The sequence below is a fragment of the Arvicanthis niloticus genome, chromosome 1 (genome assembly GCF_011762505.2).
Source record: "Arvicanthis niloticus isolate mArvNil1 chromosome 1, mArvNil1.pat.X, whole genome shotgun sequence".
Classification (NCBI taxonomy): Eukaryota; Metazoa; Chordata; class Mammalia; order Rodentia; family Muridae; genus Arvicanthis; species Arvicanthis niloticus.
This window is the reverse complement of record NC_047658.1, coordinates 166881381-166896368: the sequence shown is the minus strand read 5'-3', so window position 1 is coordinate 166896368 and position 14988 is coordinate 166881381. Positions and strand designations below refer to the sequence as shown.

The window sequence follows — 14988 nt, the reverse complement described above, 5'->3', positions numbered from 1 at the left end:
AGCCAACCAGAACCAGTACGTTCTCTTGTTCTGGAGGCCAGTGCCTATAGAACTGGTGTCCTTGACCTTGTGTGAAAAGATGTTACGAGAAGGAGGCTGAACCAGGGTGTCCTAACTGAGAAAATAGAAGAGTTGGTCCCTTGTAATATCCAGATGCCTAGATCAAATCATGCCTGTAGCCCAGACCACATCTGAAAAACTGATTTAAGGGAACACATTCATTCTGCAATTTCAAAAAAATCTTAAGTTACTTATAATTCAAGCTATTCTACTGGATACAGTTTTGCACTGGTTCTTCTTCTTCTTGATGTTTATTGCTTTATTTTTCTCCCATTCTTATCCAGTTGGAACAAAGCCCAATAGGCACACTGTACCCTGTCTTCAACCCTCTTTGTTTTCTCTCCTATGAAAAACAAAATGCATGTTTGTAGCTGGAACCAGGATTCTTTCCCTGCAATGATACTACAGTATCTTTGAGCTTTCACTAGCCAGAGGATGCTTGAGGCATTGATTGAGACATGTTGTCCCAGATTCTCCCCAACACTGGGCATTTTGGCCTTCCAATCTGTAGATGCCCCTCAAACTGACAGAGCTTGGAATCAACTTGGTGGAAGAGAAGAGCTTAGTCCTTAGCAGTTAGGAACAACTATCCACTGGGGGAGGGGGGTGCGTTATTAGCCTGGATATGAATCCTTTTAATTTATTTCATCTTTTCTTTTAGGGAACATCCTCTCCCAAAACCTCTGAACAAATCCTCATCAAACCTTCTGGTTCTGGGATGCTGGTACCTCCCAAGTTCTGAAGATGGTTTGTGACTCAGCCTTAGTAAATCAGAGTTGCCTGTCTTCTAGCCATATGACAGGTTCAAAAATGGGCAAATACAGCCAGGGCAGTGGTGGTGCATGTTTTTAATCACAGCATTCAGGAGGCAGAGGTGGATATCTGTGAGTTGGAGGTCAGGCTGCTCTACAGAGAGAGTTATAGGGGAGCCAGGGCTACACAGAGGAACCCTTTCTCGTAAAACCAAAAGAGAATAGGTAAATGACTCAGCCCCATCTAATCATAACCTTCATTCTCCCCAACACAACGATAACATGAAGCATAAGGACTTGACTCAATAATAGCCAAATTGGAGGCCTGTTTCCTCCATAAGTTCAAAGAGTGGTTCATTCCCCAGACCTAGCCACTACAGTTAGGGCATGTGACCCTAGCACTGGAGAGGCTTCTAAAACATCCTGAAAAGAGGTCTGCTTATTTCCAGAGTGCTGAGGACTTAGGACTGATAAGATTTTTTTTTCTTCAAGTAGGTAGAGCCGGGGCCTAAAACCTGGGCATTAATATCTGACATTAACTATAATGAGTATACGTACATTGCTCTTTTCATGAGCAAATGGCTCAAAAGCAGGAGCTATTTTGGTAGAAACTCATAGGTTATAAATATATATAGAAGTCACTCACAAATGTGGCTTTCTGTAAAGCAGATACTTTGATCAACATGAATGAGGCCCATGCCAAGTCATTTTCTATGTGGCCCCTCCCCAGCTGCTTGCTTCAGTCCAGACCAGCACTGAACTCTTGCCTTAACTCTACCCTTCAATGTAGGCACAGGCTCCACAACTCCAGGCACAGATGGTTCACACATAGCCACTCCATCAAGCATTTGGTCTCATTGTGTGCCAGGTTCTGAGGAGGCAGAGAAGGATGGAAGGAACAACATGGGTGCATGTGGATGAGCACACACGATCCAAGTGATAGTTATGAAATGGAGGAGAGTGGTTGTCAGCCACAAAAGGAATCATAGCCACTGTGGTTTATGGCAGGTCAGTAGTCTCTACCTGTTAGCACAAGGCTCAGTACACAGCCCAGTTCTCACTGACTCCTACTAAGCATGCCTCCCCCGACACACACCCTGGGGAAGGAAAACAAACCTTTGTACCTTTCCCCAGTCAAGGAGCTTTCCCTATAAAACTCTGGAAACCAAGCAAATTACCATGTATCAAGCTTCAGTGTTACTCAATTATGGGAAAGGGCACAATACCTCTTATTTGATTTGAGCAAGGTAACCCCCTGTTTCCAATAGCAATTATGAGACTTCGTGTACCATACTGTGACTGCCAAAGAGTTCATCTGACAGTATTTCTTTCTCTACATATGGTATTTCTTGTCAGTATGGAAACAAGGCTAATATAAACACAGGCACAGTAAATACCATGTGATTCTGACACAAGTTGTCAGGAACATGCCCCCAACACACACACACACACACACACACCCCTCTTATAAAACCTGAATCTTTGCCTTGGATCCTGTCTATCACTGGCATGTCTCTCCCAAGCATTCTGACTTTGTTGTTTTGCTTCCATTATTCACCCATCAAACTCTCTTCTAAGGCTTCTTGCTTCTTGGTACTAGAAGGTTCTTTTAATTCTAAAGATCACTTTTTGAATTCAGGACAGAGTATGTAACCACTACAGTGTGTCACAGAGTAGACATGAAGCTCAAGAAGAAGAAAGATTGGGCTGGGGAGACGGCTCAGCAGTTAAGAGCACTGACTGCTCTTCCAGAGGTCCTGAGTTCAATTCCCAGCAACCACATGGTGGCTCACAATCATCTGTAATGGGATCCAGTGCCCCCTTCTGGTGTGTCTGAAGATAGCTACAGTGTACTCATGTACATAAAATAAATAAATAAATCTTAACAAAAAAGAAGAAGGAAGACCAACGTGTGGATGCTTTGGTTCTTCTTAGAAGGGAGAACAAAATACTTGTGAGAGCAAATACAGAGACAAAGTATGGAGCAGAGACAGAAGGAAAGGCCATCCAGAGACTGCCTCACCTGAGGATCCACCCCATATACAGTCACCAAGTGCAGACACTATTGTGGATGCCAAGAAGTGTGTGCTGACAGGAGCCTGATATAGCTGTCTCCTGAGAAGTTCTGCCAAAGCCTGAAAAATGAAGATGCTTGCAGTCAACCATTGGACTAAGCAAGGGGTCCCCAATGGAGGAGTTAAAGGACTGAAGCAGCTGAAGAAGTTTGCAACACTATAAGAAGAACAACAATATCAACCAACCAGACTCCCCAGAGCTCCCAAGGACTAAACCACCAACCAAAGAGTACACATGAAGGGACCCATGGCTCCAGTTGCATATGTAGCAGAGGATGACCTTGTCGGGCATCAATGGGAGAAGAAACCCTTGGTCCTGTGAAGGCTCCATGCCCCAGCATAGGGAATTCGAGGGTGGGGAAGTGGGAGTACGTGGGGAAACACCCACATAGAAACAGGGGGACAGGGGATGGGATGCAGGGTTTTGGGTGGGGGGAAGGAACTGGGAAAGGGGATAACATTTGAAATGTAAATAAAGAAAATATCCAATTTTTTTTTAAAAAAGAAAGTGCAAGGTACCTGGGGATAGAGGCCAAGGCAAAAAGAAATGAACATCAGCAAGTTGTGTTAAGTGGGAGGATGAATTTACGTGGTGATAAGTGTGTCTCAATACTTATAATCAAACACATAGTACAGCAAGCTTCTTCTTTCTCTATCTTTCCAGGTCAGGATGATATTTGTTAAGATGTCAGCCAACTAAAGGCATAACAAAACCAAAGGCAATGTTTTCAGATCTTTGTCTTAGCAATACTTGGTGCCTGATCTGGGCCTCTCACAATTCAAAGATACCACAGAGAGAAGGTACTGGCTAGAAGCAGTCCCACCTGTCACTCCATGTAATCATAGGCTTGAGTTTCTAGGCCTTTCTAGGCCTCAGTTCCTCAACTACAAAATAAAGGCATCAGAATGATCAGCTACTAAGCCCCTTCACAGACTGGAACCCTCCTTGACTGCCAGTTTTGTCCACTTCTGGTGGCAATGCCTGGTCTGGTGTATTCCTCCCTGAATCTAAGGCAAAAGTTGGTAAAAATTTTGTGAAGACTAGTAGTAAATATTTTAGCTTTTGAAGGCTGTATGATTTGGGTCGTAATTACTCAACAATGGAGTTGTAATGAAAAGTTCCCCTGACACTGAATGGTCTATGAGAATTTTGTATCTCATAAAACTTTATTTATAAAGCAGGTGGAGAGCTACCATTTGATCACATGCTAATCTCTGTTTTTGCCCCCATCCCCTTTGCAACTTAACGTGATGCTGACCTGATTCCTCTGTCACCTGAACATATGACCAATAGTAAAGGAAAGCAGACTTGAGTCAGAAAAGTCAAATCTATTCCAGGTGGAACCCAATCCCTTTCCAGAGTTCAGTGACCCCTGGACATTTAACAATATACACATGAAAAACCATGAGATGCCACATTCTGCAATCAAATACCACTTAACACTCAAGCCAAGCAAATAGATATCAAGAGCAAACACAGCATGGATAAACCCAAGCAGCATTATGTGGGTCCAAGATCTGGAAGCAAAAGCTACATGCACAGTTGATCCCCAAAGTCTAAAACTCAAAAAAGCCAAATCCACAGTACTAAAATCAGAACAATAGTGGGAAATCAAGAGAATTCATGACAGAGGCACATGAAGGAAGTTAAGTATGATGAAAATGTTCTATGTCATGACTCTGGCGATTGCACAGCTGTACATGTTCATAAAAAGTCATTTAATTATACATTTGAATTGATGACTGCAATGCAGGCAAGCAGCGACATTTCAATAAAGATAACCAAAGGATGGTCCTCCGATATCTATCTTTCTCTCTCTCTGTCTGGAAGGCAGTGGCTGGGGGAAGCATTGGAGATTGGTTTCATGCTGATAACAGACTGTCCCAGTGACAGCGACAGACAATTTACAGGGTTGATACTTTAGACAGAACAAACTTAATATCTGGGGCTAGCAAGAATCACCAGCAAGAAACTCTGAACTCTTCTAACTCTTACGTGTACATATGTATAGATAGAGACAGATATACATTTGGTAATTAACTCCTGCTGGCAGCAGCAGAGAATTAACTAACAATTAATTATTAAGAGTTCCTTTCTCTATTGCCCAGAAGCCTCACCTCTCATTGGCCAGATGAGAGGAAGGCCTGAAGCAATTAAATCTTTGTGAATCAGGAAAAGAAAGTTATGCTCGCAAAAAAAAATAATAATAATAACTTTTACACAGGCAATATGCACAAACACACACATACACACACACACAGACATGTCGGGCCCAACCACCTGTCTCATAAACACAAATATTCATGCGTTCTTACATACACATCTATACTTACAAATGCATGCACATATATATTTACATGTATATGCATATGCATATGCATATGTATATGGTGGATGGAGCAAAAGCCCCCACAAGCAGGTTTCACTGTGCAAGCATCAGCGAAGAAAGAACTTACACATTCTGGACGAAAAGTAAGCTCCAACTTTTATTTCTTAGAGAAAGAAAAAAAAAACCTACCTTTTTGTTGAGTACAAAAAAAGCCGTATCCTTGTTAGTAAGAAGAAACTTGATGTTAAGAAAAAAACCTGTCTCATGGTAAGAAGAAGCCTGCCTTCTCTCTCTCTCTGCCTTCTCTCTCTTCTCCCTCTCTGTCTCTGTCTGTCTCTCTCTCCTTCCTCTCTCTTCTCTCTCTCTCTCTCTCTCTCTTTTCTCTCTGTTCTGCACTATTCTTCTCCTATTCTGATCTCTTCTGCTTCTGCTCTTATTGTCATTGTTTCTAGCTCTTGTACTTTTTCAGGATATATGATCACATGGTATTCCAAGCATCTTTTTTCAAAAGTTCTCAGCAAGTTCAAACAAGTTCAAATCATAAATTGAACAAGAAGTTGCAACAGAAATGTTTATATATGCTTCCATTAAGACTAATTATCTAACTAAACATTCATTATCTGCCACTAGCTCCACAGGTTCATTAAGAGTTTGAAACAATAATTCTTATGTCTAAGTTAGCACAGTTTTGTCAAGAGGCAAATCATCTTACTGTCTCATTAGTATTGAAGTTTTGTATAGATAAATCTAGTCAATATTTTATCTTTTGTCCTTGCACATAGAATAAATGGTTCATTCCCAGGTGGCGACCTTCGGTTATCAGATAATGGCTTCACATTCAGCCTAAAAGGAATGTTTTCCCTGATCAAAAATCTGTTTTAACCCTGCTTTCTACCTTAGTGCAATTAACACTTGACATATGAAGGTTTACAGAGCCCTAATTGCAGCCTTCATACTTAGAGGGCTCAAAATTACCTATATAAATTTAGAAATTTATATTATCATTATTAGGAATTAAGAAATCTATTGATTTCAATGAAGGAAGAAGAAGACGGGACAGAGGCCACAGGGGAAAAAATGAAGCCACTGCCTTAGCTGTCAGTGTACCTGGGAAGAATTCCCCACCACAGGATAATGTGCTGGGAGGGGAGTGTGAGTTGCTTTGTGTGGTGGTGATTGTTTAAACAATGGAGGGGGCAGAGCAAAAAGAAGAGGCCAAGGAATAAAAACAGATTTCCCACTTTAAAAAAGAAAAAAAGAAATCATCTATTTGTCTACATGGCATTACTACAAGACAGTACATCTTTGTTGCTCTACCTGCCCAAAACGGTGGGCTAGTGCCCAGAAATTGTTATATTAATTTAATAATGACAGGAAAGGCATATCACTTTCAATCATGAGATGAGGATTCTGAAAGCCTTGCATTTCAACATTATCTATTGTAGAGCATGCAATATGATGTATCATCTCCAGAATGACAAGTGTATACCTTTAGCCTGTCCTAGATGGCTCTTGACATAAGCTTGCTTCTTCAGCCATAAAATGAGAAAATCCTAACCGTGGCCTCACTCGAGGGCAGTGTTGCACCAAGCAGGGACATGTCTGCATCCTCCAGGAACTAGAGTTCCCCAGGCTCCTTCAGACAAACTGGATCTAAATTTCCCAGGTGAGATCCAGATCTCTGTTTGAACATGCTACCCCAGTTTGGGCAGTTCCCTTCTCCTAAGAGGAGGAACATTCTTAAATTTCTAGCCCATCATGGATGAAGACACATATAAACTCATGCCACTAGGAAACCTGATAATACCTGATGCCTAGAACTCATGGAATGTGAGGTATCCCCTGAGTATGCACTTGGATCCACACCCCATGAACTGGCTGTGAGGATCAAAGGATGTCTATAGTTACCAAGATCAGAAGCAGCAGAATTACTCTTAAGAAAGGAACTATTTGGTCTTTTTCAGAAATCTTTTTTTGTTTGGTTTGGTTTTTTGTTTGTTTGCTTGTTTGTTGAGACAGGGTTTCTCTGTGTAGCCCTGGCTGTCCTGGACCTTACTCTGTAGATCAGGCTGGCCTCCAACTCAGAGATCCACCTGCTTCTGCCTCCTGAGTGCTGGGATAAAAGGTCTTCACCATCGTATTAGGGCATCTTTTCCTGAAATCTTAAAGGCTTGGCAATACATGTACCCAGAACTGCTGGTACCTAGTTTGTGGATTATAAAAGGAAAAACAACAAAGAGTGAAGGTGCACCCACATCAAGTTGAGCAGTGTCCCAGATAACAACCAAGGTCTAGATCTAGCCATATCCAAAGCCATGGATTTTTGTTTTTTGGGTTTTTTGTTGTTGTTGTTGTTGTTGTTGTTATATGAACCAACAGATTCCCTTTTACCCTTAAGCTCATTTATTTTAAGTTTCAGTTTATTACAACAAAAATGAGCTGACTAATAAGCCTTTCGGCCCTGAACAGTATTTAGATGACTCAAAATGAAAGTCTATGTATAAAAACTCTGTTACAGCAAGGCCCTGTGCTCACAATTAAGCACTGCTTCCCCTTCCACTACAAAGCTGGATCTGCATAGAGATTCTAGAAAGTATGTTTTCACTGCTGATTAATGCAGCAGCTCAGAAATATCCAAGCACTCTACCCTTGTATCCCAGATGCAGACAGGGCTTCATGACTGGGTGAGAATTACTACAGAGCTAGTGATATGTTGAGATCTGAATCCTACCTGTATCCTTTGGTTCAGGGTATGGATATCCTCAGCTGGGTGTGAATTTTCCATGTCTATATCATGGCTGTCTTTCACAGAAGGTGGTTACAATTGTAGTAGTGTATAGAGACCACAGTGCCTGAGACATCCCCTCTATATAACAGGATCACAGAACTACCCAATGCTGACATGCAGCAAGTGGCCCTGGGTATTAAGTTTGTCTTAGACAAATCCATTTCCAGAGGCTCAGCTGCTCCATGAACTGCTGACACTAAGACATAGGAGCATTCCACCTAGTCCCAGAATATGGTCTATCCTTCGTGAATAGCAGCCAGGATGACAGATGATAGAAATGAAAGCTTTTTGCTGCTTTGAAATCTCAGAAAGGTAAGTAAATGGAACCAATGAAAAGAGGCTTGACACTCTGACAACATGAAAGTAGGCTCTCAAGCTGAGTTCTTTTCTGTCCTTGAGCCATTGGATTCAAGCTCTGGGAGGACTTGGCTCTATTACCAGCTTTGCCTTGCATGGAGACCCTCGCTCTGAATGAAGCCACATGTCTCTCCATAACTCATGCCTGCGGTAAGATCTTAATTCCTTTAAGACTCAGAAACATGAATGATATTGATAGTGAAGATAAATAAATGTTGTCATTGTTTTCATTCTTTTCCAGTTACATGAAATGAAAACATACTTTCTTAATTAAGACTCTGTGGTATGTGGGCACTTAGTGGGCAACCAAATCTCCTAGCAGAAGGCCAGAACACAGACACAAAGGACACCAGAGCTCCCCTCTGATATCCACAAGACCTGAGTTCAACACTGGCCACCCAATATCCACCTCACCCCCTGGAGCTTTTGGAGTCTTGGTGGCAATCCTTCTATAGCAAACATGGAACATCCATGGGGATGTGTAGGGAGGGGTGACCATGACTGAAACCTGCTTAGGACTGTTTTCATTGTTGCCCCAGGCACTCCTTGAACTTGGGCCAAGGAAAATGCATGTTCCATTTCAAGAATAAGAGCAAGAATGAAATGTGGCTTCCTGAGGAAATGGAAATGCTAACACCGGAGCCCTCTGAAATGAAACCACATGTTATAGTAAACTGGGGGAGGAGATGGGGAGGCCTCCAAAAAGGATTCCTGCTGCCATCTCTCCACTAGATAGATACCCATGTCATTGTACTTTATTTAACTGTATTTCCCTGAAGCACTAGGTTATTGGCAAGGAGGTAAGTTCTTCATGGTCCCTAAGATAATATAGAAAACCCATGTGGAGACTGGATTAAAGTCCAAAAGCTTCCATTCTGCCACATTCCAGATCTGATACAACAAACAGATAAAGTGATTTGAAATCAACTTTCTCTCAAAAACTCCTGATAAAGCTGGAAAAAACAGTCTGGCTTTTGCGCTGAGGAAAAACTGTTATGTTAGAGAGGAGTGATAGCATCCTGAGTAAGGGCAGTTCCCCACAGTCTGCCCCTTGAAAGGAGCAGGAAAGAGGAACCATTTGGTATTTAGTTAGCAACAGCTGAGCTGGTTCTGATTACTTCAAGAATGATGTTTTATATGAATAAAAATGACATATGGCACATTACACAAACACACCCTCACCAAATGCCATCTTCCTATGCCTCTTTCCCCCTCATTCTGGTCTCTAGTTTTAACAGTGCCTTGTGCTTGTCACATATCTTGGGAATATCATAAATAGAAAGCCCAGGTTTTACACAGTTGGTGGCACTTGGAGAAGTCACATGTCAAAGCCAATGTTTTTTGGAGCCCAGGTTGCCAGTAGGAGGGAAGGAAGAGTGCCTGCCTGTAGCTTTGAAGAAAGAAGATCTGGGTACCAGAAGTTGCAGGGGCAGGGTGCTTTTGGGTGACCCTCAAAGTGCATCAGAAAGGTACCTGGAAGTCTAGGAAGGGGCTGAGGCTGAAATTGGCAAAGTGTGGAGATATGGTATTCATACTCAGGCCCCTTTAAAGTACCATAACCTCAGTCAGGTAATGACCTCCTCCTCATTCTTAAAGTACAAAAAAGCAGAGAACTTAGATATCTTCTCACATTGGGAATGAAATAAAGAACTGGTAAATTAAGAGGCAGGGTGAGGAAGATAAGGAGGAACAGTTAGGGGAGACAGGCCCAGAATCCTAGGAAGAGCTGGAGATAGAGTCAAGATCTGAGTTCCAGGTCTGACTCTTACTTGCCAATTCCAAAAGGAGAAGTTGAAAGCACTGGACTTGGACTGCTCTCCTCTACCCTAAAGTGTCTCAGTGAATGAAAACCTCACTTCTGCATACTACTCAGAGGACGTGATACCCTGAAGCAGAAAAGTCACATGGAATATCAGTGTTTGTTCTTTTTAATGCTGGGAGCAAGTAGGAAACATAAATGCAAATCCTATGCTTCCTTCTATTTTAATAAACTTTCACAAATGTTGAAATTTTCACAGATAAAGAGAAACAACACTTCTAAAGAGCTAGCTGAAAAAAATCCCTAGAAAGAGCCTAGAAAGCGAAGATCTGTGACTGCCAGCCAGCCAGTTTTGTTCAGGGGTAAAAAACGGGTGGTGCTCAGAACTCTGTTTTCCCAAGCTGAGACAGCAGTGATTTGAGACCAGACCTGCCACAGAGCAACCAAGGACAGTCTGGCTTAGGGTAAATGATGCTCTCTACCCTGAGGCCCTGCTGCAACCATCCTAGGGATGCCATCCACTTACATGGGCACTCTTTCACTTGGTTGTTTATTTGTTTGTTTGTTTTCTCCCAGACCTGTACAGTTTTAGGAGAGTCAATACCCAGTCCACTCCCAGACAGACTATATCAACACTGAGGCAGAATGAACGTTTTGTGAAAGTTTACCAGGTGGTTCCAACACTACATTCCCTTTAAGGTCTGACTCACTACTGTGCACCTACAACAGCACTTGGCCCAAGCAGCAGAATGGGTGTGTGCACAAAAAGAATGAGCTATGGAGCAGCAAACTAATGGAAGCAACAATCCTACTTCCAAATCTCAGGCCATTCCCTGGACATCCCTCTATGGTCAATATGCTGGAAGTGAGGGTCACCCCAAAGCACTAGGTGACAGTTAATTGTTACTAATATGCCTCCCATTCAACAGCAACAAAGGAAGACCAGGTGGCTTGCTAGATTCTCGGTACTAGTCAGAGCCATAGCACTCCCAACCCTGACCAGGTGTCCCTGCTTCTCCCTGGGCCACTGGCCAGGATATAGTAAGGCTAACAGCTGTGCAGCCAAATGTAGCTTGAGAAATGAATGCCTGGGAAGGTAATAATAGTCTCCCAAAAATCCTGATGTCTCTGGGTTAGCAGTTCCTAAGTCCTCAAGATGATTTCCTTCAACATGATTCCCGATGGAAAACTTAAGTCTTAGCCTGTGTATTCATGGCAATGTGCCTAAGACTCTCAACCTGGTGGAAAGAGGCCAGTCTTAGCATGAAACTCAGACTGCCCCTCAGTTCTCATTCTTGTTGTGCAGAGAAAAAGAAATAGGAAGACTTTCCTCTATTTCTTCCTCCAAGGTACCATGGGTTTGGCCTGATGGAATACAACTCAGATCTTTGATGTAGTTTGATAAATATCAAACTACATCAGCTCTTTCTTTCAAGCTTCCACCTGTGATTAGCCTGGCTTTAGTTTCATGAGGAGTTCTAGGTGCTAAAGAGGGAAACGGAGGTGTGCTCACAACATAAGAGTTTACCCAATATCTGTGTTTCAGGTAGGGAGCAGAAGAGGAAGGTGTTTTACCAGGATCTAGTATAGGGGAGCAGAGATCTAGACTTAGATATTGCTTAGAGTTGTCATCTGTTGATGTTGGGACTGTGTGTGCATGAGCATATATATATATATATATATATATATATATATATATATATATACATGTATGTGTGTGAGAGTACACATACATGTGAATGAGCATGTATGTGAAAGCCAGAGACCAACACTGGGTTTCTTCCTCAGTTACTGTCCACTGTACTTTCTAATACATTCTCATTGAACCTGAGTTCACCAACTCACTTAGACTGGCTGCCAGAAAGTTCCAAGGATCCACCTAGCTCTGCCTCCTCAGTGTCTCCTTGGTGTCAGGAATAGAGACATGCACTATTGCATCTAGCCTTGTGCATAGATGCTGGAGATCTAAATTCAGATCCTCATGCTTGTGGAGCAAGCACTTTATTGATGAAGCCACCTCTCCAGTCTCTGATGTCAGAATTTAGATAAAGGTTTTTCTAAATTAGATTTTGTCAGAGCTATTTTTTAGGAAGAAGAAAGGTTTAGGTCAGACAGTAGCCTTCCTACTTTGCTACCAGGTATATAAAGTAATAATAATAACTGAAGCAATAATAGGTAACAAAAACAGAGCTACTTTGTGGTATGTTAAACACCATCATAGATACCACACACCTGTCTCAAGTAGCCTTCATAACTGTCTATGGGAAGGTACTGTCTTAGTTAGGGTTTCCTTGCTGTAAAGAGACACCATGACCAAGGCAAGGCAACTCTTATACATCATGGTAGCGCCCAGGCAGGCATGGTACTGGAGGAGCCAAGAGTTCTACATCTTGATCAGAAGGCAGCTAAGAAAAGACTGGCTCGAGCTGGGCTGTGGTGGCACATGCCTTTAATCCCAGCACTTGGGAGGCAGAGGCAGGTGAATTTCTGAGTTCAAGGCCAGCCTGGTCTACAGAGTGAGTTCCAGGGCAGCCCAGCTATACAGAGAAACCCTGTCTCAGAGAGAGAGAGAGAGAGAGAGAGAGAGAGAGAGAGAGAGAGAGAGAGAGAGAGAGAGAGAGAGAGGAGAGAGGGAGGGAAGGAAGAGAGAGAAGAGAAGAGAAGGGAAGGGAAGGGAAGGGAAGGGAAGGGAAGGGAAGGGAAGGGAAGGGAAGGGAAGGGAAGGGAAGGGAAGGGAAGGATGAAGACGACTACGACAAGACAAGACAAGACTGGCTCTTCCAGGAAGCTAGGAGAAGAGTCTCAAAGCCCACCCCCACAATGACACACTTTCTCCAACAAGGCCACGCCTACTTCAAGAAGGCTACACCTCCTATAGTGCCACTCCCTGGGCTAAGCATAGTCAAACTACCACAGGTACTATAACAACTCTGTATTTCAGATGCTTGAAAATAAAGCTCTAATCAGAGTCAGCATAAGGTCAAGGAACAAGCAAGAGGAAGTGTTGGGGGTTTGGCCACAGTGTCTGCTAACTACAGATCTAGCCTGCATTTCTTAGCTTCTTGAAATTCACACTAACAATAGACAAGGACCTGAATCTAAAAAGTAGGTGACATTATGTCAATGCCACCAGGTAGCAACCCCCATGGGGAATAAGAGGTACCCAAGAATGACAGTTAATATGTCAAATTGAGAATATCTAGAATCACGTAGGAAACAAAGCTCTGCGTATACCTGTAAGGGAGTATCTGGATTAGGTTAGGCTCTTGGCAAGTCTGTGTGGAACTGTCTACATTGAGATGGGAAGACCTATTCACTGTGGGCAGCACAGAAAGTGAGCTGAGTAGGAGCATTCATTTCTCCGCTTCCTTTTTGCAGATGCAATGTAAGCAGCTGCCTCAAACTCTTGCAGCCATGCCTTCCCGATCATCAGAGGTTGTACCCTCAAATATATGCCGAGATAAACCCTTTCTCCTTTAAGTTGCTTTTGTCAGGGTATTATCATCATAGCAACAGGAAAAGTAACCAAGACACTAAGTAATACAGATATCTGTTGGTCCATTTAGGTCTAGGCTGCTCTGCCCCAAGTCCAGAGCATCCATCATCCAGAAGATGAGTTTTGGAAAAACATGACTGCCCAGGATTAGCTGTCAAATAGATACCTTCATGCATTTGCCAGGCCAACTAAGAGAATGAGTTGGGATGCCCCCTCCAGCCTTGTTACAGAAAGTGGGACCTGACTTCACCTCCTTGAATCTTCAGCTCTGCAGCATGTACCACACAGAAGATTGTGTAACTTACATTTTGTCTCATGCCTTTGGCTACTGGTCTAAGAAGTAGCCTTGCCTCCTCAGTTAAGCTATAGGTCCTCTCTGTCTTACTATCTCTCACCTGTAGTGTTTGGGATAGTCTACATTCTTATGAAATCACCAATAAATTATACAAATAATAAGAATGGTTAAAGTAGTAGCAGCCCTGAGAACTTGTCCAAACAAATCTGGTATTCCTTCAAGGAGGGAGTCTCCAAGTCCCAAGTGTCCCAAAGGAGTCTTTAAGTCAACAGGACAGGAATATAAACAGGTTAGTCTGCCTCAGTGCCAGCAGAGGACTAGAATGCTTCACTTCTCAAACATCCAGGCACCTAGCACAGAGCCAGACACAGAGCCAAGAGAAATGACTCTTGGTGATCCAGTAAATGAACAGATTAGGACCTAATAATACAGGGCCAGACACTCATATGGCTTGAGGCAGGAGATTTCTAAAAGTTCAAGGCCAACCTGGGTTATACAGTGAGTTTCAGTTCTAGCTGAGTTGGTACTTGTCTAATACAAACAAGGTCCTGGGTTTGAGTCACAATAACATATATACAGGCATGATGATACACATCTGTAATTCTAACACCTGAGGAATAGAAATAGGAAATCAAAAGTTAAAGGTCATCTTTGGCTTCTGAGGCCAGTCTGAGCTACATAAAACCCAATGGAACAGTAGCTAGTGAATGGCTGCATGTGAATATTATAATTCCAAATTTCTCCCCATGCTATGTTCAGCCAAGCTATGTTCAGCCTTATAAGAAACAAAGTCCCTTCCATGTGAGCAACAGATGAATAAGGGAAAGTCCTTTATTAAAATTTCAAGACCCTAGGCTGTCAATATGATTCAGAGTATAAAGACACCTGCCACCAATTCTAACAACCTGAATCTGAGTCTCAGGATCCACGTAGAACTTAACTACTACACAAGGCCCTCTAGTCTCACATTTGCAGAATGACATATGCAAATCCCAACCCACAAATAAAATGTAATTTTAAATTTTGAAAAAAAAATATCAAAGGGGCTAGAGAGATCACTCAGCACTTAAGGGTAC

At 42.5% G+C, this 14988-nt stretch overlaps 1 protein-coding gene across 2 annotated transcripts in view; it reads right to left on the bottom strand.

Annotated features, from left to right (window-relative positions):
• Grk5 (G protein-coupled receptor kinase 5) overlaps positions 1 to 14988 on the bottom strand; it is a 168924-nt gene that overhangs the window by 57187 nt on the left and 96749 nt on the right. The gene's annotated exons all lie outside the window — the stretch shown is intronic.